The sequence below is a fragment of the Euwallacea fornicatus genome, chromosome 12 (genome assembly GCF_040115645.1).
Source record: "Euwallacea fornicatus isolate EFF26 chromosome 12, ASM4011564v1, whole genome shotgun sequence".
Lineage (NCBI taxonomy): Eukaryota > Metazoa > Arthropoda > Insecta > Coleoptera > Curculionidae > Euwallacea > Euwallacea fornicatus.
In genome coordinates this window covers 1,814,881-1,825,377 of record NC_089552.1, presented here as the reverse complement: position 1 = coordinate 1,825,377, position 10,497 = coordinate 1,814,881, and the positions used below count along the sequence as shown (strand labels likewise).

Below are 10,497 nucleotides of genomic sequence, written 5' to 3'. Positions count from 1 at the left end.
GGCAAACCGACCGCCCCACACTTTCGGTAATAAAATGTAGTTCCGGCCCCTGATTGAACCCCTTGTTCGAACGGCAATTTGCCGCAGGGGGGGGGGGGCGAAGGGTTAAGGATAGGGTGGATCTTGACATCCCCCTCGGAAGGGTTGCGTCTCCTTAATTAATTTACCAGATGGTTATTAATAAGGCGGAATTACTAACGTCGATCGATGGCTCTCGATGAGGATTTTAGTTGGAAATATTGTGACGACATAAAGAACCCACTTAAAACGGCTATCGTTTAACAAAATCAAAAAGCAATTCAATCCGATGAAAAGGGCCGATTCCCTGGGTGTTCTATTTCAACAGATGTAGAAACTACCCGTTGCGACAATATACCGAAATGTCCCCTCATGTACGATAAAAAGATCGTGGAGATTGGGCCGCAGAATTCAATGGTTTCCACTTACGTAATTATTGTTCCTTTTCTTCGGATTTCCCCTCTATTGACAGGTAATCGCACAAAGGCCCTTCGTATTTTTTGTTGTGACATTTATGTTAAATTGCACGTGAGGACGTTTATGCGTTTCGGATGAGGGGTGGTCCAAGGGCGGGGCCACTGCCAGCAGCGAGGGTGCTAATTTTGTTAAAATCCTCGTGAAAGAGAGGTCAATATTTTATGACTTGCTGGCTGAAACTTTCGAAACTTCGGCCCTCTGTACGCCCGACAGAAGAAATACTTGAAAGTTTTAATCAACTTCCCGGTTAATTGCATTAAGTTCTTTGCCGGCGACTTTACGGCAATACATTTCGGAATATTGACAATTTAATTTTTTTAAAGGAAGTTAATCTTTTAAAAGCCCGAGGTTCTAAAGCGCTAAAAGCAGCGTTTTACATGAAAATGTATTTTTAATCTCTGAGCTCTTTATTAAGATTTGTATGCAACTTTCTGGCTAGGAGAGTTCGGGAGAACCAAACACGATGCCCATTCTGCTCTGATCAGGAATTTTATTAGATAAAATCTGCATAGGGGTCATTCGCAAACTATTGCCAAGGATAATATTAAAATTGAAGAATTCGCTGATAAATCGAAAATTTATTTAGTCGAATATTATTCCAAGGCTTTTTTGCGCTTTTCTTTCCACATAGCAGGCCATTAGTAGGCCTCAGGCTTTCTTTGCCTCCCAAACTGAAGTAGGAAGCACATTCAATTATACAGGGTCTCAGTAACTCTATTACAAGGCTAAACTTCCGTAATGGTTACTGGAGACGGAGTAAAGGAGATGCTGGAAAATGTTTTGAGCACAAATCGTTCGAGTTGATGAAACGCATTATGTAGTCGGACTACCGTTTTCACTACTTCGGGTTGTATCGGAAGTCGCTGTCAACTTTTTCCTTTAAATGAAACACCCTGTATATTTTTGCATTTTTAGATTCTACACATTAAAGTGATTAAATAATAATTAGGTCTCCCTGTTCGTAGAACTGACGTTTAAATGCTGTAAGCGATTTTTAATTGTGTAGAGCTCAAAACCACACAAAACTTCGTTATACTCATTTTTTTTACATTTTGTTAAAGTACTATATCTGTAACCTGTCAAATTTTCGAATATTTTAATAGTTGGTTGTAAGAAATTTTTATAACAATTTTTAAATAAAATTTGGTAAAATTTCATTAACGCAAAATAAATAATAAACACTAATGTTTAGAGGAATTTCCCACATTTCAGAACCGTTTTATTTATTATTCAAAAGAAAATTCGGTTTCCATGGCAATGGCTGACCAAATACCCACTAACACTAACAACGCTATTGAGTCAAATTCCAGCCACATTGCTTGCAAAGCTAACAAAGGTATTTCGAATTATTATTACTCAATATTAAAATTAGGAATAGGGAGACCTAATAATTATTGAATCGGTTTAACGTGTGGAATTTCACAGTTCAAAAATATACAGGGCGTTCCATTTTAAATGAGCAAGTCGACACTGACTTCCAGTATAACCGGAAGTAGCAAAAGCAGTTAAGTGTTACCACGTGATGCGTTTCATTAACCCAAACAACAATTTGCGTTCCCAAAACATTTTCAAGTATCTCTAACCGTAACAGAAATATCGCTTTCTAACAGAGTTACTGCGGCACCCACCATATGCAGGACAACCGATATGTGCTTATTGAGATATTGTGAGACACTAACTTGAACTAACCTGAACAAACCTACAGTCGGGTCAAACGTGCCAATCTAACCTAATCTACAGCGTGACCAATTGGATCTTACATCTTTTGCTTCGCCAACTGAAAACCGGTCTGAAATGTTTCAGTTTCTGCAAAGAGTGATTGTGATTCTCGTACATAGAATAATATTTCCCCGTAGTGAAGACTCTATTTTAAGAGCAAATGGCAATCGATAGACACGGTAAAACAGGTCGTAAACGTAGAGGAGCAGTGCAATTGCAGGATTCAAGACACCGACTGCCGGCTGCCTATCTTATTTATACAGACCATAAAACATAAGGATTGCGAGCCCTAATAAAACACGAGATATGTTTGTGAAATACGTCGTGTTTCCAGCGAAATGGCTTAAATCCGTGCATTAGTTTGATGAATATTAGAAATTTGTTCTCCTAATGCCATTTCGAGGCTGACAAATGAGTCTCATCGTTTTTTGCGTGATAACTTTCCAGGATGCGTGTGTTCTTGCCAATTTTAGTTTTATTTCCGGAGGATCGAAACCATCACACATATTGAAATTGGTCCTTTTACCAATCAGATATTTAACATAATTTGTGTGGAATAACACATACTATAGGAAAAGATGCAAAGATGTGAAATTCCAGGGGAATACCAAAGTGCTTTCCTCGTTCATGCTAGATTTAACCTTCAAAGATTTCTGTCTTGGCACATTTGCATATATGCCAGTTCGTTCGTTCTCTGACGTACCCAACAACAGACCCTTGTGAGAATGAGTTAGACGTTCCTCATCTCATCGCGGTGTCAATTAGGGGTTGATGGTGAATTGTTTTGGTCATATTCCCAAACCACTTATTTATCGTATGACGTTCTTTGAATTTGAATAGGGAAAATAGATTATGCAACACTGAGCCCTTGGAAACGGCCAGATGCGGTTACGGTAGAATTATACAGTAACATTTAACCTGGAGTTCTGCAAAGAAATGTTTACTGCCAAGCTTTAATCACCTTGAGGGGGAACTGAATTGGTGCCAAAGTTGGTTCCCCTTCCCCCACGCGTGGGCAGGGCGGGGGCTAAGCTTTTAATTTCAAACCATAACCTCCATTTTTTAACAAATTCCGAGTAAAAATTTTTTAAAATTGCCCACAACATTTTTTCGACAGTATATGTAATGTGTGCGGGCGCATATTGAATTCCGTTAATTACAGTATTTTCTAGCATGAATCGAAAAAAAAGGTTTCGGATAAATGTTCCTTATTTTCGGCCCCATTACCCGAATATGTAAACAAGAGTGGGGATTGCCGTTTGAAATTAAAGAGCAAACTCCCATCCCATCCCCATTGTGAGGAGAGGGGGGAGGTGGAAGGGAATCAGTTTGGGCACCAACGCATTTTCCCCCTCAGAGTGATTAACGCTTGATGCTGAACAGTTCTTCGCAGGATGCCTAGAATTCGAGATATTTTAATATTTCAGGTTAAATGTTACACCCTGTATTTAGTGTGCGCCAGCCCACAGTCTTGTTTCCATTGGGAAATTCGCGGCGTGGGTATATTATTGCTGGCTGGATCTCCCGCTTACGTGCATATCGAAGGATCGGCAGTAGTTTTGGAAACAGATTATTTTATGAAACAGCACTTTGCAGATCTAAGAGAAACTGCAACAACCAGACGAAAAGTTAGTCAAATCGAGTGCGTGTGTTTCAAGTGAAGTTACACCGAAGAGTGTCGATGGTTTCTCCTCCTTACATGCGTACGTGTGTCCGCGGATGACGCGCAGGACGAGGTCTTCACCTTCTTTATGAGAAATACATGTGGATGGACAAAAAGCAAAAGCTAGAAATAACTTCCTAAAAATGCGCTAATTATGTAGTCAAAAATTTAAACTACCCTTGGTACTGCCATTCACTTGCAATCTATACTTTAAATTTATGTCGACGTCATTTCGTTTTATAGCGCGAATTAGTTCCTATTCTTACATGCATTTAAATTCTTAATTACATGTAGTTAGTTACGATAACACGCAAATGCAATTCGCACATGTTCAAAGCCAAGTGCTCTCTTTAAATTGAACTAGAAGCTGCTTGAAAACTGTGGAAAAATTGTAGTCCAAAATTCCCTAAATTTCATATTCAAATTGGTCTGGATTTGTTAAAAATTCATGATCAGGTTCATTGAGGTTACTTGCAAACACGTGCTCAGGGTTACTTTTCAGTCTTATTCCTCTAGAAAAATTGTCGAGCATGCCAATTTTGGTTGATCGGGCCACTTCCGCATTCTCGCCAATTGGTACTTATAATCGGAGCTAATACCTAATTAACAAACCCTCTGATCGCACCAAGTTGGTTGATAATTATAGATTTTCCGTTATCCCCACGTCACTAGTGCGGGAATAGAAAGAATTTACATTCGTCCTTCCAAACAACCAATTTCGACGTGTTTTCACACGTTTATTTTTTAACGTTATCTTGTTTTCCCAGTGCTAAATAATTACTGTTTACGACTGTCGGGTCCTCGGTGAAAGTGATACTGCTATTCGTAGAGATTCTGTGATAATACACCTTTCGCCATAAAGCCTGGACTAGATTAAATTTCAAATTTAGTTAGCGGATGTTTTGCTTAACTTCCAAATAGATTCGGAAACTTTCCAGGCTGAACGGGAAGCGATAATTTCAAAGCTAATTTTAAAACAACTCCCTCAGACAGGCAAAATTATAAATGCACTTTGGGAGCTCTTCCCATTTTGGGAAAAAATACTAAATTCTCCGAGAAATTTATAGGAAATTTACATAATATACCACCGAAAGGCGGACCTTTAAAGACATGGATGACACAGTTTTTTTTTTGGTACCATTAGGGCTAGATAAATTCATTGTGCAAATATGCACCGCATCTAAGTTTACGACAACTATATTACCTCAGTCACGTCTGCCTATCATTAATCAAATATGTCTGAAAGTTTCCACAGACATTATGGCTATAATCTGTTTTATTGAAGCATGTTTTCTAGTGTATTAAAAACATGAAAACTTACAATTTTTGCCGTAGACTGCGGAGTTTATTTAACCTCATTTTCGTAGATTAATTTAAACTGGTTAGTGCCCCTTTGATACAGTTGCAATAACCTCCTTTCAGTGTTGTCTTCTGTCTTTCATCTCTTGCTCATTTCGTTGGGTATGTGTGTCTTTGTATGTCGAAATTGAGTTTTTTTTAAAGTTATTCACCACATTCAACACTTCAGTAATAAAGTGTACAATGTCGAAACATTTTCGGTCCTCTTTTAGAAAAATGACCCTCATTTCCCTCTCTTGATATTGTATCCCTCAATGCTATTCGCCGCTATATCGTAAATAGCATGATATAAGAACAGACCATATAGCTCAATTATTCTATGAACTTCATTCATAAAACGTAGCAGAGGGTTGCAATGAGCCATAAATTTTACGCTTTACTTAGAAACAGCGAAAAGTTTTCTCTATATTAAAAACAATCCAGGATAGAGACTGGGGCAACATCTTCAGCAATCTCTTAAGACCCTTAAGTATGCGGGAACCTGGAAAGTGTTAATTCGAAAAGTCGATGCTGTGTCTTTAACAGACTTAAGAATGTCGGTGTTCGTACACTGTGTTCGTATGTTGATGTTTTGAAGTAATAAAATCATTTAAGTATATGATTGTAATATAAGAAAGTTCGGAGCAAACATAATCCTCAGATTTCTGTTTGGATTTTAAGTCTTCCCATGAGCCTCAAGAGCTTCTTGAGAAATTTAATTTTGAAAATATAGGAATATTAAATTATCTGTGTCTTTATTACAGATAAGTCTCGTTATCTTCTGAGATACTCGGTTCAGTCTTTTTTTGGTTTGGATATTCCCAAGAGCGTGTCAAGTTTCCTTAGTTCGCACGGGTTTTTAAGGGTTTCAAAGAGTTCCAACCCAAAAGATTTTTATACAACCAGCAGCCTCAACTTTTAAAACTCATAGCAGTTTTTCAACCTTTATAAAGGTATTAGGAAAACCATCCAAAAGGTATATTTGTCACATAACTCGTGTCTTTTTTAACTTTCTCTTTTTGGCAATCACGCGAATTCTGTAGAAAGTATCCGGAGTTTCTAAAAAGCTTTTTGTGCAAAGATCGTTTCAATCCTAATAATTTTGGAATTTTCTCCCCTTTTCAGAGATTATTGGAATATTTTGTTAACGATTTTATGACCTATTTGGAGTTCTAGAACTCAAAAGAGCAGTTTAGGTTCTCAAAGGTTATAAAGGAGCAGCCAAAGGGATTTTGTTGAGTTACGTCGTTTATGACTTTTTCTTTTTGGCACCAACATGATTCCCGGCGGAGAGTTGAGGCACGTCGAGTTTTCTCTATAGATGGTTTCTGATCTTAGATTTCCTCTTATTATTTTCAGGTTTTCTAAGGGTGAGAAGAACATCCCAAGAGTTTTGGTTTAACTCGGAAATATCTCTGTCGCGTGACGTTTTTCTTCAATTTTTAAATAAAGAAGTTTTTCCTCTTCGATTTTACAATCATCCTGAGACTGTTTTCAAAAATGGCGTAAGATTATACAAAACGGGTCGGTTTAGATATTTTGTTTTTGTCAAGCACGTGCTTCCCAGGCGGTTTATAGATTATCAACGGGAGTTATTCGATCGATATTTTCAATAGAAGGAATTTCGGAATTGTAGGAACATTTTATACTCTGTTTTCCATAGAATATTAAACTATTTTTCTTACAGATTTTCAAATAACTCGATATTTTAGGATTGGTAGGTGAAGACTAGAAACCACACACTCCTGTAGACTATGCAACTTACGCATGCGCAAATTTGCAGATCAAGCGAATTATGTTTTGCTTAAAATTTATCTTTCTATTTCTGACAGGAGGGTAATTCTCTGTAGCTGTTTGGTCTCGGCAGGAGTACGTAGGCACTTGGGCACTAACGAATTTTTTACAGTTTGAATGGCATCCTTAGGAATTTAGCTCGGCACATGAACATTCGTATGTTTCAGATAAGGTTCTATTTAGCAGCATAATTTTAATAGTAGTACGCAGTATAATCGGAAATTTGTCTTGAAACGCAAATTGAAAGGAAAAAGCATATATTATATTCTTGCGTGATTCGATATGCATAACAATAAGGTCACATCTGCGGTAACTGTTACATTTTCTAAAATCATTAGAAACAACATACATAGTGGGAGTTAGGAGTAACCGTACATAATGAGAACATAAAAGGTATTATGCACCAGTACGGTAAATGAAATGTGATCCACACAATGAGCGCATGCACATACAGTACCTTTTTCGCTGTTATGCATGTGGAGTTTTAGTGAGTGCAAGCAAGGAACAATTAGGCGATTGATAAGTGCAAGGGAGATAAGCTATCGTCGTCGACTCACAAGCAGTCAATCCGAGGGCGGGTCATGTCACAAAAAGGGCTTGTTCTTCAATTAATGCATTATAAAAATACCATTTCTACCATAGCAAATGTACATTAAAATTATCAAGAAAATTGTACACGAAAAGAGCATTTAAATTTGAACATATGTGAGTAATTTACGACCTCTAAAATCAGGTACAACTACACCCATCCGTAGATTGAGGCGTACTGCTTGCGAGTTAACGACGCTAGACGATCGTTGACAATGGAAGGGGAAATGGTAGTCTGTCTTCCTCGCACTCATCAATCGTTTAACTATCTCTTGCTTGCACTCACTAAAACTCCATGTCCAAAGCAGTCAAAAAGGACGTGGATAATTTTAAATGCCAACTCGGCCTGCAAATAATTCGTATTAGAGATGTACTGTATTGGCTGAGATGGAGCAACATCATAATTCATTACCCTAGATGGACAATTGGGTCAGTTCTAGTTGAGAAAAAGTTGTAGGCCATTAGGTTAACCCGAGCATAATTTCGTAACTTAGGATTTAATATTGAAAACCACCGCTTAAATGTCGTCGTTGCTCGTCATTATTTCGAGTCTCTAACTCAAAAAATTGATTTGGAAATGATTGTGGTTTTGTCACTCACTCAGAGGCAAGAAAAGCACTCATAGTCAGAGTTAGCTAGACTTCTGGTCGTCTCAACGAAGACTATAAATAACAAATTAATACATTCCACTTGCTGAATATTTCATAGGGAATAGAGGGAGAATCCGTACGGCGACAAGCCAGATTTTACAATTCAATTCTGCCCTTAGGGTCCCGAAAAATAAATCAGAGTTTTGCGGGCGAAAAATTCTATTTTCTCTTGCATTCATTGCTTATATGTGTTTTGTTCCAATATGTCGTATCTGGAGGATGCAGCAAATATTCCTGCCAGCTAGAGGCTGAAATATGGCAGTCGTGGGTGTATTAGCTCAAGTTAGACATATTTATGGAAATGCAGCTCGGGGATAAAAATCTCGAAGAGCTCAGCTTTTTGGACAAACAAATATTCAGCCTTTCCTTGACAAGCTTATCCAAAAGTATTATAAAAGAAGGTTGATTAAGTATTCTTCTTTAGTACTAAAGGCTGGCCCCGTTTCATGGGAGACTTTCATAAAAGAATTCTTAATATACAAGCTCAAAGTTTAGAACGCCCGCCTATATTTTCATAATATTCTTTAACATAGCCACTCTAAAACCCATTCAGGGCTGCCGGGGAATCTGGTTTAACATTACACTTTCAAATGAAAATCCTCAGATGATGTTGACGGATCGGCGCTTTACATTTTTATTACTTACCTCCTGCAACTTTGTATATTCAGTGGTCTATAGCCAAAAGGGCCTTGCCCGAAAGCTAGCCTGCAGCTGAAATATCTATAAAGGTTGCCCAAATAAAAAATCCCTTACTGCCGCGATACATTTTTATTTTACTGGAGCGGTATGATGATAAGGGCTTTAAAGGGTTCGGTTTGAAGCAGTAAAATTCTGCTATCGCCCTCGGCGAGGGAGAATTCTAAAAACCGGTAGAAAAAGTTTTGAATGAGGCTCAGAAAAGTATTCCCGGGAAATGTTAGTCAAATTTGTTGTAATAATTTGCGGTTGAGCAAAGTGTAAAAAATATCGACGAAGGTTTTTTTCTTGTAGACTACAAAATTAACAAGGATTTTCGGGTAGCTAAAAATTTCTATCTCCACCACGAGTCAGCTCATTTCAATCAATCGCTCAACTCGGTCCAAGTCAGGAAGCGATCAATTACTTCTTTGAAATGTTACGGAGGAAACATGCGTTTTGGATAATATTATTGTATAAACCGCTTTCCAAATTTTCAAAGCAACGTGATTATTCCACAGTTAATTGTGGCTTAGGGCTCTCTACCAGGTCAGTACTGTTCACGAGCTTCTAGTGGGTTTTCAGTAATTTAGTAGACTCCTTTAAGCTTGGAAGCAGGCATAGCTCTCCCTTATTAAGCATTCTTGGTCTATAAATTTCTCTTTTTTTGGGTTAAAAAATGTATCGAACTTCATACGATGCTATAATCGTGTTCAGCGTTTAGCCAGAGTTTCATGCTTCGATGTTTGAAAAATCAAATTCCTCAGTTGCAGACTCAAAATTAAATTGTTCAGCATTAATTTGAAGCCTCACAAGCTCTGTAGTCATTATCTCATTTATTTATATTTCTCTTCAGTTATTTCTGCTCCTTTATCAACGTTAGATCCAGATGACTCGTTATAATTTTAAAATCGATATACCCAATTTAACTGGGAATGAGATTTCTCGGACGCCGGACGGCCTATTTCGGACGCATGATAGTCCAACTTCATTCTCGGAAAATCTCATTTAAATATTTCTATGCTCCACCGAGGAAACGTGTGCCTCCAAATATATCAATGGAAAGTTTGCTCTTACGTGGAGAGTATGATGGATTTTGAGAAACACGATCTATCATGCAAGACTCGTGATATTAATTTGTGTAATGTGTAGCCGATTAAACCTACTTGTTGACACTCGGGCAAAAAAAATGATTTATATCGTGAACGACGTGATTTTTGTGTGCTTCCAAGGGAGAATTGGTAATGTTTCCGGGCTTAAGGGGTAAGTTTATTTACGAATTTTAAATGATCAATTTTCTTTTTACTTAACTTCCAGGAAAGTCATCTTATTTAACAACATGGATGCAAACTCTTGTTTTTATCGCTTGGAAAAGGTCTGATTTACGACTAGTACTTTTCACGGTATGTCATGAATGCGTAAAAAATGCGACGTCGGTTCAATGTAAGACATCTCAAGATCCTATTTATACTCGCGTTAGCAGGTTTCAGTGTATCTGAAACCAAAGCTAAATTAACTGGTGTAAACTTCGGTCATATTATCGATTTCCCGGGTTATTCAGGAAGTCTCGTCTCC

At 37.8% G+C, this 10,497-nt stretch overlaps 1 protein-coding gene across 4 annotated transcripts in view; it reads right to left on the bottom strand.

The window, feature by feature from the left end:
* LOC136342397 (limbic system-associated membrane protein-like) overlaps positions 1 to 10,497 on the bottom strand; it is an 82,042-nt gene that overhangs the window by 41,997 nt on the left and 29,548 nt on the right. Inside the window, exon 1 of one of the 4 annotated variants that reach the window (XM_066288153.1) lies at positions 7,567 to 7,730. The exons of the other annotated variants lie outside the window; for them this stretch is intronic. The gene's annotated coding sequence lies outside the window, so the exon portion shown is untranslated. Of the gene's footprint in view, positions 1 to 7,566; positions 7,731 to 10,497 lie in introns of those variants that run through there. 4 annotated transcript variants of the gene reach the window in all.